Source organism: Heterocephalus glaber, unplaced genomic scaffold (assembly GCF_053883595.1).
Source record: "Heterocephalus glaber isolate CG9 unplaced genomic scaffold, H.glaber_assembly_v1.0 deba00001481, whole genome shotgun sequence".
NCBI classification, from domain to species: domain Eukaryota; kingdom Metazoa; phylum Chordata; class Mammalia; order Rodentia; family Bathyergidae; genus Heterocephalus; species Heterocephalus glaber.
This window is the reverse complement of record NW_028258317.1, coordinates 48,967,011-48,991,692: the sequence shown is the minus strand read 5'-3', so window position 1 is coordinate 48,991,692 and position 24,682 is coordinate 48,967,011. Positions and strand designations below refer to the sequence as shown.

The window sequence follows — 24,682 nt, the reverse complement described above, 5'->3', positions numbered from 1 at the left end:
TAACACATACCACACACTTTTAAAAGCATTATGCACATACTCTATTAGCTCATTTAATGCCGTCAACCCCATAAAAAAGCTACTATTATCTTCATTTTACATTTTGGGAAATAAAGCATGAGAGATGAAGAATCTTGTATGGAATTACTGAAGCAGGCTTTGTTATCCAGGCAGCCAGCCCTGGAATTCAAGTAAAAACCATGGTGTTGCCTCTCATTAAAGACAGGAAGGGCTTTCTGGCTCGAGGGAAGATTGCAACCCTTTGTCAATGAGCTTTCCTCGCTTGGAATATGTCACTCTTTGCCACTTCATTGTCCTGGTTTTGTGGCCCTTTAAATTCATTTGAGGCTAGCAGAAAAATAAAAGTCACTTCATTTATAGAAGTTACCTTGGACAGGGCATCATTACCCAGCTGACAGAGGACTTTTAACAACCTGGATGAACCTGGAATATGATATATTAAGCAAAAGAAGTCGAGCACAGAAAGACAAAGACCATGCAATCTCCCTTATGTGTAGAATCCAAACAAATTGGTCTCAGAAGTTGACAGCCGGCTGATGATTACCAGAGGCTGGGATGGGTGGCAGGGTAGGCAAGATGAGGAGAGGCTGGTGCATGGACACAATGTCACAGATGGTGGGGATACTCTCTCGTGTCCTGTTGCACAGTGGGGTAACTATAGTCAACAGTAATCTAGTGTGTTTTAAAAAGGCTAGAAGATTTTGAATGTTCTCATCACAAGGAAGTGATAAATATTTAAAGTACTGGATACAATCTTATCACGATTAGATCATTATACAATGTATACATATATAGAATTGTATTGTAATACTTAAATATGCGCAATTATTTATCAAAAATGAAAACAACCAGCTGACTAAAATATGTCCTATAAAAATATCCAGACTTAACTATGAACACTATCTACTACAGCTGGCTGTTATATTTACAAAAGAAGTGCTCCAGTTTATAACTTTCATGTTCCTAAAGACCTGTCAACATTTCCAGACAGGATTTCACTTTATTTCTCTTCTAAGCATCTTACTAACTGGGGCATGTAAAGTTTAATACATAGCAACTCATGAACAATTCAGAACTTTTTTAAAAAGCCAGGTTCAGTTCTAGCATAGGGTCTCTGTTTCAAGCTAACTTATTTTTCATTTGATGCAAAATTAAATATGACTAAGCCAGCAAGTTAGGAGTAAAGGGATTCGTGGCTACAAATCACATTGAAATTTCTTTCCAAGGACTGGATTTAGCAGAGGAAGAATGTGAGTTTTCCTAGAACTTACACCTTGAATAAAAACACTGTTTTCTCCTTTTCTCTGTGCTGATCAGGACAGATTGCTAATGAAGCAGAACTATGAGTTTAATCCTGATGTGAGGCAGGTGGCTTTGTTTTTATAGATTTGAAATTTCTGAGCCAGAAGGGGCCTTAGAGGTCATCTAATTCAATGCCTCCATTTCATAAATTGGAAAAAAACCCATCAAAATAAAAGCCAGAAAAAAAATAAATAAAAGCCAGAGAGGTTGAGTGACCAGCTGCTTGTCATAATTATGGCTGTAGACTGCTTTTAACCCTGGTCATTCCCATAGCCTGTTTGCCTTTGTAGAGCAGCCTTTCAAAGCACCTTCCTCAGCTGTGTGCATCCAGAGTTGCACCGTTCAGTGAGGAGGGGAGCACACTGCTGTGGGAGGGAGGGGAGAGATTTGAAGGACACAGGAATCCATGTCCCAGCACCATCCTGCCGCGTTCACTTCCTTTGGACAGCTTATACCCTGGTCCTTCAGCACACCTACTAATACAGGGGCTCGGGTCCCTGCACGCTGTTTTGTTTCTATCCCTCCTGGGGATTAAATGTAGTGTCTTTGCACTGAGCTACATCCTCAGTCTTCTTTTATTTATTTATGGTTTTGAGATGGGGTTTCCCTAAATTGTTTGAGTTGGCCTCACACTTTTAATCCTCCTGCCTCAGCTTCCCAGAGTGCTGGGATTGCAGGTGTGTGCCACCATGCCTGGCGGTGTGCATTGGTGTTGGGGACTGGATGCAGGGTCCTGTGCACACTGGATAAGCACTCTATCAACTCAGCTACATCCAGAGCTAATATTCTCTTTTTAGAAAAGAGAAATGATAGCAATTGCATTGATGATGTTGCAAGAGAAAAAAAAACTTGACTCTAGATCCCACTTTAACAAATGGTCTTTCAATGAAACACTATATACCTAGGCTTATTTTTGTTATCATTCTATGACTGACTTTACACTAGCATAGTGACTTGGACAGCAATGTAAGCTCACTAGATGATAGAACAAAACCAGCGATGACCTGCAGAAAGACAAAACCTGGGCTCAGAGGACTCCTGTGTCTCTAAAACTCACTTCAGAAAATAAGTGTTAAGCATTGTATTTTGGACTGCTTTGCTTTGTATATAATCTTGTTTGCCAGGCAGTTTTCAGTAATTGAAATTAGTTGGCCTTTTCTGTGGAATGCCTACACCTCTGCATCCGTTATCTTGGCAGTCCTGGGGTAGTTTTGGCAAGTACAACTAGGTGTCTATCGCTACCCCCAAATACTTGTATCCACTCACAGCCAGGCAGACTTGTGGTTTTCAGGTAAAAAAAAAAAAAAAAAAAAAAAAAGACATATGTTGAATTAGAAATACCCAGAGGAAGGGAAAAAGAAAGCAGGACAACCACAGTACAGAAGAGGACAGGGAACAAAACTTACACCTGCCTACATCCATCCTCACCCCAAGGGAGAGAGTAAAGAGCTAAGGAGGCATAAAAAGGTTCCAAGAGAATCGCAGCACAAGCATTGCTGTATCAGGGCCTGAAGTCCAAGTGTAGCACAGAGCTGGGGAAAGGGATGTTTCCCAGGCTGCCCCCAGGCATGTGAGCAACCTATGCAGATTTTGGCCTCCATTAACAAAGCAGTGATAGCACCAGGCACAGAGACAGCTAAGGAGAGCCTGAATGAGCTCAGTAAAGATGGGCACATTTGTCCAGGAGCCTTGGAGATACTGCCAATGCCAGAGCTTTGCAGAGAGATCGAGATGCTACTATTAAGCAGAGAGAAGCTCAATGTACATTGACAGTTGATGTGACTATACCCACACACATCAGCTCATGAGTGCCTACCAAAGAGTCCATGTACTCTCCTAAGTCTCACAGTTTTATTTGCAGTTGAGTGGCGAGGTGACTGTTCAGGCTGATGAATTGTGAGCAGAAATCAGATTTGCCCCCTCTAGGTTAAGAGCTGGTGACTTTTCTCCATTTCTCTTCCCCTTCTGGGTAAATCTCAGAGTACAGGCAATGCAAGGCCAACTGACGGAGGAGAGCCACTCTGCTGGGATCATGTGGGAATTAATGTGTGCCAGAAATAAGCCTTTATTGTGAGGCCACTGAGATTTGGGGGTTATGATTAAGTGGCAAACATTAAATTATTACATTTAGGTGCTGGGCAGGTAAAGGCAAGACTCTTCTCTTTGGAATATAATCTATGTCAGTATGCCACCAATACCCAACTTGCACGGATTCTGCCTTCCTGGAGTCTCCATTCCCACTCCAATCTACGGTATTAGGTGCCTAGTGTAGCAACTGCCAACTGTTTTCCCTACCTCTAACCTCCCCTGGTGCTAAACTATTCTTTATCCTCCTACTGTACTAGGATTATCTTTATAAAACCGGTCTACAGTGTAAAACACAAGCTTATTAGGTACTTAAAACCATGTCGGATAAGCTGGGGAACCATGCCAGTAAGTAGAAGGACCAGAAGGACAGTGCCTCCAACCAGGCAGGGCTCTGGTCACCGCCATCTCTGCATGTCTGCTGCTTGCCCTGCCCTCTTGCTGTTGCAGTGATCACTGCAGATAGCTTTGAGTTCAAAGATAGGCAGTCCAAATTCCAATCAAGTCTGTCAAGGCAATCGTATACTCCAACTCAAAGTATTTAATAATTTCAATTGCCTATCCTTTACACAAATTTGTTTTCTCATTGAAGCAAATTATATTTGTCCTTGGTATGTAAACTCTTTTAAAAAATGTTTTTAAGTAGAAATTCTGGTTTTTAACCCAACAAGCAAATGTTTGTCTACAGGTGATTAGATTCAATTGGGATGCAGATGGGGAGATCTGTTTACATATGAATGCACATCCATGTAGATACATATAGATATACTTACATCTGTGTGCATATTCGCGTGTTCTTTAATCATTGCTGAAAAAGAGCATCAGCTTTTGTACCATTTTATTTCACCTAATTAAGGATCTGCCAGGCTGAGTACAGATAGTATTTTGCTTCTCTATTTGTAACCTTCAGTCCTGCCACAGTAATAACCCTTTATAAGACAGCATTTAATTGGTGTATATTGATGACTAAAATAATTCATGTGGTTTTTCTTACACTGCAAATGTGTGTGGCCTGCCTCTGTTTAGTGGCCCTGGGTGGCATTTGTGGGCCTTGCAGGACTTGTGGTTCTGCCTCTTTGTTCCTTTCTGATGCCTGTGCTCCAAATGGCTGAAGGCCAACTAAGCCAATCCACTATTGTCCCTCCTCTGCTGTCTGCAGCCCAGCCAGTTGTCATGTTGCTTAGTGTTCTACTTCAGTGCATCCTTGGACTATCCATTTGCCCTTTTGGCTCGGCAGTGACTGGTTGTATTTTATCAATTAAATGTAGCAGGACTTCACACAGTACTTTCCCTGCATAAAAGAATGAGATGAATCAGAGATGACAGCAGAGTTTAAGGCAGTGTCTAACTGGCATAGAGTAAAGGGACCATGCCATACTTTAGGGAGGTCTTTCTTGCCTGGTGACTTGGCCCCTTCGGGACAGGCCATTTCTTGTTACTGAGTCAGTGACAATTATTTTTGCTCACCTAGAGGTGTTCTATTCAGTTCCTGTGACATCAAATCAATGCATCTCAAGATTTGGGGCAGGCTCTAGGGCTTGGGACATCACAGGAAGCACTGATTAAGGATTAATGTGATCTGGGGAACATCCAAGTCCAAATAATGGCATTGACCCAATGCCAACATGTGGCTGGGTTAACCCAGTAGCATCCAGGATCCACTGAGAGCTGGGGCTCTTTGATTTCTAACCTTTGAAGGGGGAAAAAAAGACTTGCCAGAAAGCCTTGAGTCATGCTGTGGTGGTGGTCCTAAGTTCAGCATCAAATGACCACTTCATCTTCAAAGACTCCTGAGTCTGCACAGCTCTGATGGAGACGAGGATAGGAGTGTTATTTTAATAGTCACTGTTCAAGTAACTTGTTCTAAGTGTCTTGTGCAAAGTGGATAGTGGACCTGTCTTTTCTGTGTAGACCCCTGACCTGGCCCATTGGAGAAGTTCCAACTGAGTAGATCAGGAATTGAACCAGGGCTCAGTGGAGAAGTATCCCCATTAGAGATGGACATCCTGGTAGAGACTCCAGGTAGCTCATAGCCAAGCATCTTCATCCACACCAGAGACATGAGCTCACATATCAGGAATCCTCTGCTCTTCTTTCCAGGTGCTCCATTGAGATCCATGCTTTTCTCCCCCACGTTTGAACAGCTGCAAGTGGACCACAGAGTCTAGTTGTTCCTGATGTGGCATCAAGGATATCTTCTCACTCTGAAGAGGTGTTTCTAAGTCATTACTAGAGGATACTTTCATTGACATAATTCTTCAGATGAATTGCCCTCATAGAACTCTCCTAGTGCTTTTCAAATTCTTGGCATTATGCCAAGAAGAAAACATCAGACAGATGCCTATGGCTATTAACATCTCTCTTTGATCACCTGCTAATCTCCTCTCCAGCTCAGGACTATCTGTGGACATCAAAGAACAAGAACCAGTCCACACTGGCACCTGACCCCCCCACACCACCAGAAGACCTCTTCAAAGAATTTGGAATGGTTTTGAGGAATGTTCTTTTGCCCTCTTTTTCTAATTTCAATACTTTGGGAAAGTAACTTCATTTCTTTGGTTTTCACTTAGATTTTTCATCTGGAAAATGAAGGAATGAGGCTGAAATATCCTAACATATATCCTTCTAGTTCAAAACCTTAGCATGTCTTCCATGTATTATTCAACACTTGTCTGAATATTTGCAATGTTTTTAAGATTAAATCAAGAAATCAGATTGTCCTCAGGAATCTTCCATTTAAAAAGTTTCTTTATACAATGTGTGTCATTTGATCTCCCCTTAAAGTCATATAAAGTGGGCTAGGTAGGTATTATTCTTTCCCACATACAGATGGGAAAGTGAAATTCAGAGAAGTTAAGTGATTAGCTATGATATGTTTCTATGAAGCAGAGTGAGGAACCCAGGTTCTTCACTGCACAGCTGCCTCTCACCTGACAAGGTTGCCTCTGTCAATTACATAGATTTCTCAGCATTGAGGGAGTGCTTTGCAACCTACTTGATCATGTTGCACATGAACTAAAATTTGATTGTGAAGGGCCTTGGAAATTAAAGGTGCTGCTGAAATATTCCGTATCATAAATGCACTCTACATCTGTCAATTCTATTGCATCTTCTGTACCTGCTTTTTGAGTTTTCTTGGGAAAGAAAGCTTAAGCTATCACTGTATCTGCTCCCTCTTAGCAGCTCTCTGCACCCTCCTGCACTTTCCTTTTAAAAACAAAACCACCCACAAGGCAGAGGCAGTTTGTCATCTAAGACTTCTGGAGGAATTGCTTGGCAAATGGACTTTGACAGCTCTGCAGACACTCCTGCGACTGGCTGCTGCCACACTGTTCCCCTCCATCCGCCTTGATTTCTTCTGGGACAAAGCCTCCACAGTTGGAGGAAGAGGGATTTGAGCCAATATAAATAACCATAGCCCAAGAATAGGCCTCAGAGGTTATGCTAAGTTTCCTGATGCTTTTCTACTTAGAAAAGGATGTCTAGGGAGGAGAGGAGGAAAGCGGTTTTGCATAGGGCTTGGGTAAGAGTTGAACTCTGTGGGTGGGCAAACAGAAGTGTCCTGGACTTAGGCTCTAGAAGTGGGGGGTAAGGTGTTCTCAGGCACAACTGTTGAGGGCAAAGCAGTCTAAATTGTCACCAGCCCCCAAGTGGGCCAAGTGCAAAGCTGGACTCTGAAGTGAACACCAAGAGAACCAGTCTAAAAAGCAGACCTGGTGTTCACATGGCTCCGCCTTTCAACCACTTCTCCATTGTTCCTTTTTCTCCCTCTTGCCTATAAGGGAAGGTTTTCAACTAGCACTCAACCAGCAACTGCACCACATTAACTGAGGGACCACATCATGCCCAAGCCTGGTGACAAGAAGCAATGAATGCATTTGTTAGTGAATTAAGTTCTGTTTTATTATTGTCATGCATTTTGATTCTATATGTTTTAAACCTCAACATCATTATTACTATTTTGTTCAGTCCATTGATTCTTCGATTCTGTTTTTTCTGATTTTTATTTGTTCTCATACCAGGGTGGATTTCTATATTCCTTTAATTTAAAAAAAAATAAAAATTTTTTTTGGTGCAAGGGATTGAACCCATGGCCTTTCCCTAGAACTACACCCCTTTTTAGAATTCTGAGACAGTGTCTTGTGAAGTTGCCCAGGCTGGCTGGAATATGTGATTCTCCTGCCTCAGTTTCCCAAAGCACTGCGGTTACAGGCATACATCACCACACCTGGCTGAATTCATTTTTCTTCCTGAAGAAATACTCTTTCTGCCTTTTGTAAGTGCAGTTCTGCAAGACATGAAGTTCCCAGGCTTTGTTTGACCAGAAATATCATTTTCCTTTCTAAGGGTATTTTCCCTCCCTACAGATTTGGGATTGGAGGATTTTTCTCTTCATGCCTCAATGATGTCCCACTTTTTTGCCTTTTAGCTTTCCCCATTTCCATTGGGAAGCCTTCTCCGCCTGATTTTTGTGCCTTTCCAAGTAATGGGTCTTTTGATAAAGCAGCTTTTAAGATTTCCCTTTTTCCTTCGTATATGGCACTTGTATTATAATATATAATTTTATTATAATGTATGATTTTTTGTATTTAGCTTGCTTGTACAGTGGACCCTCAAGTCACAACTGGCCTGTAATATGAATGACTTGGGTTAATTAGGTTAATGGAAGATTCCTCTGCCTCTTGGTATCTGTAGTATGTACCCAGGTAAACATCCAGATCTCAGCTGTATTGACTTACAACCAACTTGAGTTACAACCAGCCCTCTGGGACCAACTGAGTTCATAAGTCAAGGGTCCATTGTATTTCATTTATAGAACTTCTGGAATCTATGGCTTAATATCTCTAAAAAGTTTTAAAAAATTATCAGACATTTTCTCTCCCAAAATTACTTCTTTCCCATGTCCTCCTCTCCTTTCAGTGTCCTGAGTATGTTAGACATTTTCCCTGTGTTTGTCTTGTGCTGTTTTATATTTTACATTCTTTACTATGCCTGTGGTTTAGCTTGCATATTTACAGCGAACTTCATTTGCAGTCAACTAGTCTTGGCTGTATCCATTACCTGTTAAATCCACTTATTGAGATCTTAATGTCAGTCACAAAATTCTCATTTGATCATTTTCTAAATAGATTCCAGTTCTTAATGAAATTCTCTTTTATGTGTTTTCCTGAACATAGTTAAGGCAATGTTTGGTAATTCTAATATGACTTGTCTATAACTCTGTTTATCTCTTTTTTCTATCCTTTCAGGGTTTTTTTTTTTTTTTTGAGACAGGGTCTTACTATGTAGTTCAGGCTGGTCTTGAACTCACTATGTAGCCCAGGCTGGCCTCAAACTTGCAGTAATCCTCCTGCCTCAGCCTCCTAAGTGCTGGGGTTGCAGGCATGCACCACCTTCAGGTTTTTTATTTTTTGTATTCTTGATAAATTTTAATTGCTTGCTAGAGACACTGTATGTGCAAAAGAGGAGGGGCTCTTCATGACATCATCTACTCTCAGAATACTCTGTCTTCTGACATAGATTAGGAACAGTTCACCCTGACCCAATTAGTAACTAAGCCTCAGTTTACTTTCAACTTTTCCCTGCTCCTAGAGCATCAAGATTCTCAGGTGAGATCCAGAAGTGCTTAATATGGCTAATTTGGAACTCCCTTTTTGTCTCCTCAGAACTGAAAGACTGCTAACAGCCCCACTCCAGTTTTCAGATGATACTGCATTGACCTTTAAGCCCTTCAACCAAAACATTAAGTGTCTCAGGGAGAAACAACTACTTAAGCGTTGGGTTCATGTCTCTCTAGGTTCCTTCTTTCTAAGTTCTAGGCCACAGAGGACACGGTGCACTGGCAGTCTCAAGAGTGAGGGTTTCCTCCCTAGTGTTGGGTCACATTCACGAGCTCCTTTTCTTGGCCTTTCAAAGTCTGACTTTGGGGTTATTTTGTGATGCCTTCAGGCAGGTGGACTTCATCTAATGGGTACCACCTTTCTTGTCATCGGTTTGCTACAAGCTACAGTGGTACCTCAGTTCACGAACTGAACTGGTTCCACAATCCTGGGGAAGATGGTCGGGGTAGTGATCATTGTCTGACACGGAGTTTGAGAACAGAAGCAGATTTTACTGAACACTTCTGTTTGTGAGCTGAATTGTTTGTTAACAGAAGCGTTTGTGAACTGAGGAATTGCTGGACTTCGTAGTAGGAAAACTAATGAAAAGTAGCAAAATAGTACCTAGAAGCTTTCAAAATGAGTAGAACACTGGGAGTGAGTGGGAGAGGTAGAGGGAAAGGGGATGTAGGCATTTCAATAAGCTTCTCTGGAAGAAAGTTTAAACTGGATTTTAAAGAAAAGGAGATCAGCAAGCAGAAGTCACAGAAATCCTAAGCAAAGTGTACATGTCTACAAATAAATCCTCTTAATTCATTTTTAAAGAAGGATTTATCGAGATGTTGCTATTTGCCATCTACTAGGAAACGTGCTATTAATGAAATAAGCATTTGGATATTAGCAATAAGCAGGAAATGGTAAAATGTTAAAATATATTAGACAAGGGTCTATTTGGTTGAAATGATGGTTCTAGGCAGACAAAAATACAAAAAATGAGAATAGGGTTGACAGTGTTGAAGAAAGCCAGTGAGCAAGAAAAGAGGGAGGAAGGAGGAAGCAGATGGTAGAAGACAGTATGTGTGGGGGCCATATTTGCAGGGCCGGCTGAAGAGTTTTGCCCCTTGTGGAGTTGGGGAGTGTCATACAGTAGGATATGTAAGGAAGATTATTCTTGTACCAGACTTCCCAGGCGCATCAGAAACCAAATTAGAAAATCAATGGGAATGAACCCTTTGCACTGTTAGTACGGTGAAGGTACATCCAGGAACAGATCTTCCACTAGCCAGCTTCACAGGGTAGCACTTAGCATCCTGTTCTATTTTTAAGTGATACAAAAGAGTCCAGAAACAATTAAGGTTTCTGACCCCACTGAGGCCAATAACTGTGACCTTCTTTGTCCTTTGCTCCTCCCCCGTATCTTCTACTCTCTTCCCTATTCCTTTTTCTTTTCTCTATCCTCTTTCCCTTTTTTCTTCATTTTCTTTCATTTCTTTTAGTTTCTTGCTTTCATTAGAAACATCATTTGCTACTATGGAAACTTCTAAGATAAGAAATTCTGGGGAACTCCTTGTCAACTCTGGAGATCTACAAATGACTCAAGACATGCGAATCACAGCCCTCAAGATTGTACTGCTATCTTCATTCCACTTTGCTAGCTGGTTTAAAGAACATTATACATGATTCCTCTGGCTCCCTTGTTCTTTGTCCCTACAGAGAAAGTTGTATAACCAAGGCCACATTGTGATCCTTTCCAGGGATGGTGGTTGGAGCTAGGATTGGAGACCGTCTCCCTCCGTATTCATGTCAGCAGCTCAACATGCCAGGGTCATTCTCTATGCATTAACCTCGGTGCCTGCCTCACTCCATCTCTCATCAGCTGCTTCTTTACCATGGAAAGCACACATAGTTCAGATAATTAAGCACTTGTGGGCATTTTACATTTTCATGAGTCAATCAGCAGTGAATTATTTTCAAAGGCACTCATGCAGTTTACTCCGTCTCTAAGCCACATTTTGCAGATGAGCAGGAGTGGTCCATCATGAAGCAAATGGGGCTGAAGCTGGCCTCTTACTTGCAGGGGTCCCCTCCAAGCCCCCAGAAGGAGCCCTCACAATTTTGCATTAGCAATTTGTGTTTTTTTCTTAATGATAGTCTGCCCTATGCTGAACACCAATAGTATAAGCTTGAGATTCTGCAATAACTGACTCCACCCCTGGGGAAACTAAGTATTTTCATCTAAAGAATTACAAAATGAGAAGTAGCAAGACTCTGGTTACCAGGCTAGGGTTATTGTCATATGCATCAGCTATTGCTCTGCCTTTGTCAATGATTTTTGATGTACAACTTTGGGCTTGGGTTCATAGGCAGTTTGTTCTTTATGTGTAGGCTATTTACCTTTCTTTTTCTCTTAAAGATGTTTCTTGAGTGTAAGGATGATGAGGATGTGCCTCACTGAACTTCACTTATAGGGAGCTTAATTGACCAAGGAGCCAACAGCTGAGCACTAAAAAGCCAAGAATACTTTGTCCCAATACTTTGTCCCAATACACTATGGGCTACTTATGGAACAAGAATATTGGGGCCAATCCTGGAAGACATAGTTCTGTGATGGCCCACTCTAAAACAAGGTGTCGCTGACTACAGCTGAGCCTTCTGTAGGCTTCACAGCAGTTTAGGACGCTTCTACTCAACTTTCCATCCCTGTTCCCCTCATAAGACCCCATCCTTTGGGGTCATAATTGGTCATAATGTTTTTCCCTGGTTTCTTCTCATTTTCTGCCACACAGGCATTTCCCCTAATAAAGTCCTTATACATTGAATCCTGTCTTGGTGTCTGGTTTTAGAGGTCGCAAAGCAACACACTAAAATAAGAGGAACAAATACAAGTTAATGTTGGAATGCATTCATAAAAATCCCGCTGAATTTTCAGAGTTCAGAGTAAATTTAACTTTAAAAATAAAAAATACTCACATTCATATATCACCCTGTCTTTACCTTTTGCCCACAACTGAAAACTTTTCCTTCTTTATTTAAATCTCTGATGCCCCATTCCATTCCATCTCTTCATTCAAACCTTGGTTTTTCTTCTTTTGAATTATTATAGTCCTGACTCCATGAACTTAATCATGGTGATTTCTGATCAATGTCTAGTGATCAGTTAATCCTCAGGCCGTGAAAGGACCAGTTTAACCTAACAACCTCCACATGTCCTTCTAAGCTTACAGGCCAGTATTTCCTAAATCACATTCTAGTGACAAGAGATAATGTATATTTTAAATGAGAAAACTTCCACAGTCAAACAAATGTTCAGGAAGTCCCCACTAGGTACTATGACCATTTATCAGCTATTTAAATGCATCCCAGTTCATTGAAGGTCTGGAATCTATGAAAATGGCTTTAAATGTGTATTCTTCAAACCTATTTGTCAATGGAAACATTGTTCCCAGTAAATTTCTATTAACAGTCATGGATTTATATTTTGCAATATGATTTGAAAAATATGATTGATGATATCTTTAGGGACATAATTGGTATCAAGCCAGACTCTGGATGTACATGTACTTAATGGAGATGGGGAGGAGATGAAGGCCACTGGGAACACAGACGTCTGGGAGAGCCTCCTGAACTCAGCCACGAAATTACAATCAGAGGGGTCAGCAGTTGAGGAAGGCAAAGCGTGCAATCCAGGGTCTGTGAAAGCAAGCCTGGGGGTGGGAAAGGAGCTTATTCTTGTTGGTTAATGCTTAAAGGAGAGAGCAGCAGCTTCTCTCTCCTGCTCAGAAATCACACTGTCATCACCTGTAGGGAACACAATTCAAAGAAGACCCGAGAGCTCTGCTGCACTGCTGTGATTTGTAGGCTTTCACAACATCCCTCCAGTTCTCTTTCCAGTTTATCAACTGAGGTCCAGGGAAAAATGTTACCATTCTTTAATTTGTCTTAACATTCAGCACTTATTCATCCAAGAAATATTTATTATGTTCCTCGTATGTACCAAGCCCTGTTCTTGGTGATGGGGACACAGCAGCACACAAAATCCAACATTTCTGTCTTCATGGAACTTAAACTCTAATTGAGTGAACAGATAACAAACCCAATAAACTGAAATAGAACAACATTAGTACTAAGTGCTACGAAGACAATAAAGCAGGTTAATGGATTAGAGAGAGCATTAGGCATGAGGTAGATTCCTAATAAATATTGATTGATGAATTAGGTACGGCCTTTGGATTGCTCCAGTGACTCTGTAGCCTTCGAAGAGGATGTGCATGAGGAAAGTGCTATCTTGGCTTGCACAGCCAAGCCGTGATCACTTTCTAAAAGGTGCAAAGATTTCAGAGTGGGCAATACAGAGATGCCCTGTATAACCCTGTTCCCGCTACTCATCAGCAGGCAAAGAGCCAAGCGTTCCAACTGTCACTGTCAGTAGTACCTATTTAGCACAGTTGCTCATGGTTTGAGGACCTTCAAAACCCTGCTGCCTTTCTCACATCCTCCTACCCATTATCCCCTTATAATTACTGCAGTGATTTCAGATTAAGATGTTAAAGTCCAGAATGTTTGTGCAAAAATTAGCAAGCTGTCACCTTCAAATACCCAGCTGAATTGCTGAATGAATAATGCAATAATGCTTGCTGAAGAGAAGAATAAATAAAAAGCTCATTGCTGTGCAATAAATCCTTTTCTGTAAAACACCACTGAGGAAACTGGCTCTGAGCTTATCGCATTTCGCTCCAAGTATTCAGGCCATTTCATTTTGTTCTTTTCTGTGCTTTATTCTTTTCCAGAAGCTGGTGTATGGTCCTACTCTATTGTTCCTCATGAAATATTAATGCTACAGAGGCATATAGAGAGAAACGCCAGCTACATAGTTGATAGGCAACACCAGTGACTAAAATAAGGGATTAATACAAAAAGTGGCATTGAAAGGGAGAAGCTCACTGTGGACAGAATTATTTTACTATCCTTCAGCCAAAAGAGGAAACTTTTAAACCACAGAGCAAGATTTCAGGGTATTCATTTTGCAGGCAGCAGGGCAGCTTTGCTTAAGTGAAAGGTTGGTATACCAAGGGTGATTACTTCTCTCCCCCCCACAATGTACTAGAGCTGGATTTCAATCTCTCTGGAAGGCTCCACACTGGCCCTTAGCTTGGGCCTTGAGCAAAGCTGTAAAGCAGAGATTCATCAAATCTGAGGAGTCGGATAGATGTAACAAATAATTGCACAGTAACTACTATTCTGTGTTTTACTTTGTCTATGCATATGGGGTCAGGTGCATCGTAATCTCATTTGATTCCCCCAGATAATCCTGGAAAGTAGAATATTTTTGCCAATCTTGAAGATGAGGTAGTCAAAGTTCAGAGATGTTAAGTAATTAGAACAAGACAGAAAGCTAGCAAGAGGCAGGGTGGGACTCAAATCTAGGTCTCTGACTCCTACATTGGAGCTTTAACCTCTCCGCTCTAAGATCTCCTGTTCTACCCAGGCCCAGAGGCAGCAGCAGAATTTCTTCACAGACACTGGGTGGTGTCTTCCTCTTCTCCACCTGCTCCATTCTCAGTGAGCCAAGTGCTGCTGGACCAGCCAGGCCGCAGGTGCTGACCTAGGAGGACTAATGCGCGTGCACCTGATGAACATCACAGTCCTAACAGTCTCAGGGACATAAAAGCCCCCCCAAAAGACCCAGGAAAGTTTAATATTTAGGAAAAGCTGATATTGGAAAAATCCTTGGAAGTCCAGGTTGAAAATTCGACTATGTAAGAAGGCTGCTGGTGAGCAGAGTGGAAACACCACAGTAGAAGGAATAGAAGAGGTCAGGGCTAAGAGAATGTTGTATCACATAGATACTGAAAAAGTAACACTGGGTAGAGATCCAAGAGCTGCACTTTAAAAACATGGTGCAAATAAAAGAAAACCAAGAAAACAAAAACCGAAACCAAACACAGTATACCTGAGAAAGGAGACCCGAGTATAAAAACAGCAAGGAGTTTAAGCTTCTGAGATGAGGATAAGCCCAGATACAGGGAAGGTAGTCTGGCAGCAGAGGGGAGCAGAGCCCTAGGAGGTAGCTGCACATACTCAAGCCCCATCTGCATCCCATTTGATTGGACCTTAGTGGGTGGGGGTAGGACTCGTTCTGCAGATGGGTGTCACTCTGCTTGGAAAGAAACAAGCCAGAAATATTCAGGCATGTTCCCTCAGCTTTCTTTTTCTCCTTCTCCTCCTCTTCATACATTCTATATGCTCTAATCTCCAGAGCCTCCACCTCTGTGTCATACCCCAGTTTCTTCTACCACTTGTCCTAAAAGTCATACACCTCAAATCTAATATGGATAGAACTCCTACTCCTCAGTGTAACAACTTCACTCTGGTTAACATGAAACAAGTGTCCAGTAACTCACACTACTGTATAAGTGTTTCTGTATTATTAACTTTCCCAAAGATTAGTTTGTTTTTCAATAGCATGTTACACCAAACGCCTGCCTGCTGCAGGGGAGAAGTGGAGGGGCAGGAGCTGTGAGGTCAACAGGGTACCCTGAAGCCAGTTAGTCTCCTATGCAGATTCATGTTCAGCTGCTGTCTAGTGGTTCTTTAATAACGCCAAGTGCTAAGCTGTATGTCTTCTTCCCCACTACAAGGAAGGTCTGGAGAAGAGAGATGGCCTCTTGGAAGTAAAAAAAAATGCTGACTTCTGACTGCTTCCAACAAGACCAAATTAGAATAAAGGATTTTTTTCCGTTTAGTGATAGCTATGGGGCTAGGAATTCAGTTGTTGGCCTCTCCTGTGGAAGCTGCCTACTCATTCCAGTTGCCTGGTGTTTGCTAATTAAGCACCTTTAAAGCAAGGAAATGAACTCATTTGCTAAATGCCACCAATGCTTTTCTATACATTCAGAAAGAGCATTAAATCCAATTCCAAGAACATAATTTCAACGTAATTCAAACTCTCATCTGCTTTAGAGATTAAAATAGGTGTGGTTCATGTTTATTAATAACAACAGCATTGATGACAAAAAACACAACAAATGGTGACCACGACAACAACAGGTATGCTCCAGGTTTGTGGGTGTAGCAGCCCAAGTTTTACTATTGTTTAAAAAACTACCAAAGTTTGTCAACATCATTAAAAATCTTTTTGAATCATCTCAAGCAGTATAATTTCTGATCAAATAGATCCACTTCTGAGATGTCCATGTATTACACTCTGTGCAAGATGGAGAAACAGAAGAAAACAAAGCAAATGAACACAGATAAGAGCCTAATAAAGGAACTCAGGATGAGATGCTTTTAATTATGAAAAGAACTGGAAAGGCCCTCATTTGATGCACATCTGTTTGCAAATCTATTTACCATAGTTGTCTTCTTTTTTTCTCTTTTCAACTTCCTTCTATTGTTATATTGTTAATTTTTTTCTCTCTCTTTTTCAGCAAACAGAGAAGGAAACAGCCTTTTAGCTAATAAATTGCATTTTTAATTTGGCTTGTTTTCAGGGATTCTAGCTTTGACTTAATGTATTAAGCAAAGTCCAGGATTTAATCAAGGAAAGGAGGCCATCAGGAAAATGAAAATCAACTACACAGGTGAGTTAATCTGAAAATAATTTGCATTTAGGAGCTGTGCATCATGATGTTTGGTCCAAGCTTTCATGAGGGAGATAAAATGAAAATGATGTGCTTTGTTAGTTCAAAAGTCATACCCTTATAATAATAAGGTACTAGGAAGCTTTTCTGATTTATTCTGTTGAGCCATCAATATCTGGAGCCATTTGCACTCAAGGACCCCTGGGAAAACATTAATTGACCAAAAAGAGGCTGCATTTATTGTTGAGGCAGCATTGTGTATCTTTCCGAAATGGCTAGTCCTAACCTGGGATCTTGACCTTGCTTCCTCAGATTCCACTTTTTATGAGACAGGATGGATCTGCTGCCAGACAGCAAATGGTGCCAGGGTGAAAAGGTTTATCAATTCCAGAACCTTACTGAGTACCTCCTCCTAGGAAACTTGAATGCCAACACCCTGGCTAGCATCTCAATTGTGCACTTGTGAGATTTTGTCTGTAATTCAAAGAGAACAGAAAAAAATTATTCCTATTGTGTTGTAAAAATGGAAATGGAAAAAGAACTGTTGATTTTAATTCCTTGACCCAGGACTTCAGATGCCAGTAATGGCTGCTATGAATAAACACCCACTGAGTACATCCCAGAAACTTAATTGTTCTCTTCTTGTGTACATGGACCATGCTGAGTCCAAGGGTCTACAGGCTCATTTAAGGAGCCATGCCTGGCTCCTATTACAACCCAAAATGATGGCTATACATGTGAAAGGTTAGGAAATCCAGAAATGCTAAAGGGGAGAATAAACTTTTTCTTGATCCTTTTGTTCCTGTGTTTTCTTATTCCTTTTGTTGGCTGCCTAAAAAAGGTTTTAGCCCTTCTGGGAATTAAGGTAAGGATACTAGTTTCCTTTCTTTTGGGTCCCATATTTTCTGTATTGGGAAGAAGGGATTTTTGAGGAAGGGGCAAAAGGAATGGTGGTATTCCAAGAAAGGAACCCTTGAAGGGAACTAGAGATTGCCTAAAGAGTAAAAGGGTGGTTAGAGGAGATGTAGGAGAAAGAAAGGGAATTACTTATTGGGTAACACAGAACTTGGAACTGATTTGGATACGCCAGTCAAAAAAGGGGAGAATTATTGTATTAAATAGTAGCTCAGTGGCAGAACACTTGCCTAGCATGTGCGAGGCCCAGTGTTTGATTCTTGGTATTACAAACAAAAGAGAACAGAAAAACCAAAGGAAAGTAGGTAGGTGGATGTTCTGAGGGCCCCAGAAGGGGAGCCGTTTGAGTATTTAGAAGCTACCTGGGTGTTTGAACCATTGCTTTGCTCATTTCATATTTGCAAGAATAATTACACTGTCCTATCGCCTGTGCCCAGAAACAATGCAGTGAAGGACTTTGTTATATATACAGAGCAGAAAGGTCAGTGACTAACGACAGTCACGTTAAAACAAACAAATGCCCAAACCTAGATTATCAGCCCGTGACTTGGTCCACCTAGCCCTTCTGTTCAGAGGGATTCAGTTTTGCTGGTGTTGCTACACAAGCTGCTGTTTCTTGACCCTTTGGTCACTTTCATTTAGGCTTCAGCCCTGTTGGTGGAATGAGGCCAGACCCCAGGAGCCCCGTGGCCAGTGTGACAGTATGGAAACCAGAATAAAATGTCTGTTTTAGGCACACTCAATGGAGATCCAGAGCTGCTTACAGCATCTTAGAAAGTGATAGGAGCAGTGATTTATTTTCTTTAGGTTAGTGTGAAAGTGGAGAAAAGAAACCACTTACTAAAAAATCAGCAAAGTTCTTTTATTAAAGCAATATTTGCTGACAAGTCTTAGGTTTAGGGTTTTAAAACTAGGATTCATGCAATCTTTAAAATCTCCCCTCAGATATTCCACTTTTAAATAATACCTGGGGTATGGTCTCTAGAGAGCCAGCTTTCTCCATATGTAGACTGAGACAAATATTACTTCTTTACACCTAATACGACCCTCACTACAGTCTGCCTTTAGCCTGCAGGTGAAATTCCTTCACTATTGAAGTGGCCGTTTGCCCTGGAGTTAATGTATCTGTCCGGAGGATGGGGATAGGCAAGGAGGGTCTGCCCTTTTGCTACAAATGGACCCCCAAAAGCATCAGCAGGCAACTCTTCAGAGAATGTGTGGGTGAATGATAAAGCATTTTGACCCCTTTTATGATTTCAACCAGAGCAGGAATTAAGGACTCCTGGCAACATCCAATTCCAAGCCTCTGTGTTCTTTACACTGATTGTCATGCTTGTCTTTCATCTTTTAGAGAAGCATTTCAAAAAGCAAGGATAAAAAGTTCCCAGAAATTTAACAATGACCCTTCAGCAATAGCATAATTACCCAAAAGAAATTTTTCTTCATAGGAACTTTGAACAATACAGTTTTCCTCTTTAAGCAGATAGGCTGGAGCTAACTAGAAAGGGCTCATAACCTTCTCATCCTTTGCTTATAAGACATAAAAGTCTGTTGATCCCAACTGCTTTTACTAGGACAGAAATCCTTGGGATGGGATGTCAGTGGCATAAGCCTCAGGGCTCTTTATAATGTCCATCCCATCCTCAAGACAGTTATTCTTTTTTTTAAAAAAAAAACAAACAGTTCATTTACTGCTGGAGAAATCTCTTGCAGGCCCCATCTGCACCCTTGGCTCTGGGTACACCACTTCTCATATAATAATTAGGATAAACACTGATTCACTGATGCTAGACCGCCAAATTTAATGTAAGAATTCAAGGCTTGCATTGCCAGACTTCAAATGCTAACATTACCTTCCAATTTTCTGTTCACTTGAAAAAATGAGTCCTGAGATTTTCTAAAAAGTTTGAAACAGATGTGCCCTAAGGCCTTTATATCACATATGATTAAGTTCAGGTGCACATAGTAGAAAGCCCAAAGATAGTGATTTAACAAGATAAAGGTTCTTTTTCCTTAGGAAATGGAAATCTGGGTAGGTAGCATAATTCTAAGCTAAGGCCAGAAACTCAGGTTTGATCTATCTTACTGAGCTACAAACTTTAGGGCAGTGGTGGTGAACCTATGGCACTCGTGCAACGTGCAGCTGTGGGCTGTTTGTTACCATTGAAAGCCCTAAAAGGTTCTCCATCACTGCCTTAGGGTATGGTATCTATCCTGAAGGTCATATTTTAGTCAAAAATAGACCACAGTGACTCCAGCTATGGGCAGTTGTTCTAAAAGTACAACCTCCAGGATTGCAGCAGCACCTTGGAATTTAGAAATGCAAATGCTGTAACTCAAACTAACTACATCGGAACTCTTGGGCTAGATCCAGCAATTAGTATTTTAACAAGCTGTCCATGTGATTCTGATAAGCTTAGAAGGCGGAGACGCAAGCATTCAGAAAGCACACATCCAGGAACTACGGGAAAAGCAGAAAGGTGCCGACCCTAGCAGCAGATAAAGGCATAACCCTCGAAGAGGTTTTCTAAGAGGCCCCAAAATATGACTTCAGACTCCTTCTCCCTGCACCCTACTCCAGCCTCCCCAACCTGTAAATGCAGCTTCAACTAAGCTGCACTGTCATACTCAATGTGGAGACGGTGAAAGAAGGAACAGTAAACGCTTGGCAGGCAACCAGCAGGACAATAATATGAATAAAACACAGGACTTGGGCACACTTGCCCTATTGTTTTATACCGGGTATTGGTCAAATGGATTGTTTCAGTGGGTAACTGATTATATTCTTTCACCTTATAATTTTGTACTGCACTTGTATGAAGTGCCTGCATAGATTATGTATAAGAAGATTAATTCACCTGAGGGTATATTTAGTCAATGACCATTTATTAGTAACCAAAATTTTAAAAGTTTGGTCACATTTTCTCTATTTGAGTTTTAGATTTTTCAACAGTAGGAAAGGTATGTAGTCAAACTGGAAGAAACTCACTTTTGTACATCTATTCCCACATAATCAAATGTTAATTATGCTCTCCTTATCTTGATTGAATTGACTTATGAGAACTAAAGATCACCAAAACAAGATAAAGCCAGATTCCATTCATCAGATTCTCTCTACCTTTCTTATCAGTATTCCATTTTTGAAAAATGAGCCCCTTGACAAAAAGTATCCAGCTCAAATTGGGATTCTAATTTAAAAAAATTGACTTACCAGTTAGGTCAACTGGTCAGAATGGACTTGTCATCTTTTACCGCTGTGTCCACTTCTGTGTCTGCAAAATGTAGCTTCTCTGTTCACAACTGCCCTTGATTGAGTTCCCATGGCAGAAACTGTGGGACTCTGAGATTTACATGCAGTTTTACAAGGCAGAAGTCTCAAGATCAAGGCGTGGAATGAAAGCAGGAGCTTCAGCTGATGTTACAGACACTCTGAAGCTGGTCTGACCAGCGTTAGCTTTATCCCAGGTGAAATGAGAGGGTGGAGCCTTGGTAGCCACACCCTGGCCGGTCATTGGCTGACTGTGCTGTGTGCGTGCGTGCGTGCGTGCGTGCGTGCGTGCGTGCGTGTGTGTGTGTGTGTACGCACCAGGCTGAGGCAACTCCTTTACATTGCCAATTCCCGCTAACACTCTCATTACCTGTGGGAAGGAGGGTGTAGGTCCCAAAGTGTGATCAGGGTACCTGGATGAAGGTTTAGCACAGCATCCACTACAGAAATTATCAGACCATTTTCAGGTCCCAGTGTCAAAAAAATATTGACAGTCATCAAAAAATTAAGTAAAATCTCACTCTTCCCTATGACCTGCAGAACCTACAGTCCGGCTCCTGGCCACTTCTTGGTCTGCAGTCTCAGTCTTCACCACCCTCCCTGCTTTCTGTTCCTTAAGCATGAGTAGCTCAGGGCCCTTGCATTTGTTGTTCCCTCTCCTGGACCATGTTTCTCTCTAGATAACCATAGGGCATTCTCCCACATCATAGCCACGTGTCTGTTCAGATATCAGCTCTGTGGAGGGGCTTTCCTGACCACCCTATCATAGGTATCTTCATCCCATAGTCCCTTGTTTGTTCATCCTCACAACACTTGTCACATTGTATTGTATATTTCTTTGGTTTGTGTCTGTCCCCTAGCTATAAAAGGAAAACCCAATAAGACAGAGCTTGGTCTGTTTGGTCAATGATGTACAATACCACAAAATAGTGTGTGGCGTATAGTAGATGTTCAGTAAGTGCAGTGAATGAATAAATGAATTAATTCAAATAGATTCTCTCTGATGAATGTATCAAAATGGAAGAGGTTAATTTGGAAAGAATGAAGGACACTAATAATCTTTAGAGAAGCAGAAAGTTTTAACCAGTACATCTTAACTCCCAGCAACCAGTCCTTTGAAGACATTGTTACTATAACTTGTACAGTATCTTGCATTGGCTTGGAATGAATATTTATGAAATTGATTTACCCATACTAGACTGTCTTCTGCCTTTCCCATTTGGTAGGCACGTCTTTCATCATTTTTTTATAACTTTTTAATTTATTTAGAATGGTCTTGAATTATCAATGCTTTTGAATACTAGGCATACTTAAATGTATATCATCTCTAGATGAAAATGTCTTCATCTAGATCACAAAATATGCAATTTTTCAAATAAATGAGTATCACACAGTCAAAAGCAATCAAACACATATGCAAGATACCATGAACAGAAATCTTTAGAAACAACAGAACAAATAAACAACTAACCAGATTTTAACAGATTTTTGATGTTGGAATTGTGAGACACAGGCTGTAAAACAACTATACTTAAAACAACTATGCCCACCAAGGGTGTGTGTGTGTGTGTATTTTAATGTCTGAAAAAGAGAGCATTTTTTAAAATCCTGGAGAAAGCTCACTTATTATTGGAGAAAAAGAATAAGTAACAGGAAAGTATACAAAGTAATTTAGAGCTGTTTTAAAAGAACCCCCCCAAGAATGTCTATAAATAACATTTCAATACCTAAAGTTAAATATTCAATAATATATTAAGTATAACTTAAGACAGAAAAAATGAGCTAAAACTAGATGAGACAAAATATCTAAATGTTATATGAGAGATAAAATATAAAAAATATAAGTATTACAAGATACAAGGATAGATGGGAAGATCTGATCTATACTCTGTTGAAGCTCTACAGGGAGACAGAATAGCTATTACTGTTTCTTTATTTTTAATAAAACTAAATTAAAATTATTAAGCATGAAAAAATTATTTAATAATAAGTTATTTGAGCATACATAATAGAAAATATAGAGTATAAACCCACTTGTCTATTTCCCATAAACTACAGTTATTAAGTCTTTGACACATTTGTTCATTTTCTTTCCTTTTCTTTATTCCTTTCTTTATTGATATCTTTAAAAGACATTCCTAGAGGTCTTATCATCTTGTCCTTAGAGGCAATATTTTAATTTAGAATTGTTGGAACTTTTTCTTTTTCTTTTTTTTTTTTTTTTGGTACCGGGGATCGAGCTCAGGTCCTTGTGCTTGTGCAGCAGGCGGCAAAACCACTGAGCTAAATCCCCGGCCCAAACTTTTCTTTTTTTTTCCCCCCATTAAGTTTATTGGTACATTTTAGGTATAAAATACATTTACATACATCATTGGGATCTTGTACCATTACATGAGTCTCTTGGTTCTTATTTTTTTCCCTTTCCCCTCCCCTCTCTTCACCCCCTCCACCCTTCCCTATTTGCAAAGATTTTGTTTCCATTTTTTTCCTTTTCTCATATTTTTTCTTTTCCCTTTTTTCCTTTTCCCTACCCCTCCCACTTCCCCTGCTCCTTTAGACCTTGACTTCCTATTACACAATATCAATTATACATTTTTAAAATTGAAATATCAAGACCTAGGAGACATTACCACAGATTTTTCAGAATTTAAAATGATATAGAAAGCATATTACAAAAATCTGTTTTAAAATAAATTTGACAACTTCTAAGAAGTACCTTGGAAGGGGCTGGGGATTTAGCTCAGTGGTTCTGGTGCCTGCCTTGCAAGCACAAGGTCCTGAGTTTAATCCCTGGTACCAAAAAAAAAAAAAATAAGAAGTACCTTGGAAGACAAACTAATGACACTAACTCTGGAGAAAATATAAAATTTGAATAGCACCTATTAAAGAAAGTATATTCCTAGCTTGAAAACCTACCTCTATTACAACAACAGGCTCATACATTTTAACTGATAAATTATATCAAACATTTAAAGCAGAAAAAAAAAGGAACACTTTTCCCCTCATTTTAGGAAATCAACACTGTGCTAATCCTAAAACTGGATAAAGATAATAGAAGAAAAAAGTATGAATATAGATAGAAATTTGTTTAACAACAGTTAGAAGTCAGATCTGGCAGGATGTAGAAAGTGGTTTTGTTATAGGGATGGCAGAGTTGGTTCAGCATTGGAAGATCCAGCCCCAAAAGTCATCATTTTAACAGAGGAAAGGAAAAAGCCATATGATCCTGTCACTAGTTGGAGAAAAAGTATTGGATTAAATTCCACAACTGTACATGGTAAAAGCTATCAGGAGACTAGAAGTAGAACAGAACGTTCTCAACAGATTGAAGACATGTACTCCATACTTCCAGTGAGAATGCCTTTTATGAATGGAGACGATACAATGCTTTCTCCTTAAGATGAGGAAGAAGGGCAGATATGCTTACACTTCATCTGTCCATTAAACTTTGAAACCTAGGCCCAAACCAAAATAGTCTGGCAATAAAATGACACAATTAGGATAGGATTGGCAAGGTAGAAGCAAAATCTTTATATGTAGACAAAATGATCATCTTCAGAGAAAATACTAAGAAATCTCTAGGAGCCCCTAGAACTTGTATCTGAATTTAGCAGGATTAGAAAACACAAGGTATATATAAAAATTCAGGTCTGTGTATACTTGCTATAAATGAAGAATTGGATATTGAAATTTAAAAGTTATGTAGGAGTACAAAGGACCTAGAAAAGTAAAAAGATAAAAACAAAACAAAACAGTGTTGGAAGACGTTTACTACCTAATTTTAAGACTTCTTCTAAAGCGACAGTAATCAAGGCAGTGTTGGTGTAAGGAAAGACATATAGATCATTGGAATAAAACAGAGAATCTAGAAATAGAACCACACATATATGGTCCACTGAGTTTTGAAAGAT

General features: G+C 40.2%; 1 long non-coding RNA gene across 2 annotated transcripts in view; it reads right to left on the bottom strand.

Annotated features, from left to right (window-relative positions):
- LOC147825942 (uncharacterized) overlaps nt 1–21,069 on the bottom strand; it is a 122,301-nt gene extending 101,232 nt beyond the window's left edge. For both annotated transcript variants that reach the window (XR_015440109.1, XR_015440108.1), the window contains exon 1: nt 20,715–21,069. This is a non-coding gene — a long non-coding RNA (uncharacterized LOC147825942). The remainder of the gene's footprint in view (nt 1–20,714) is intronic.
- Between the last annotated feature and the right edge of the window lie 3,613 nt (nt 21,070–24,682).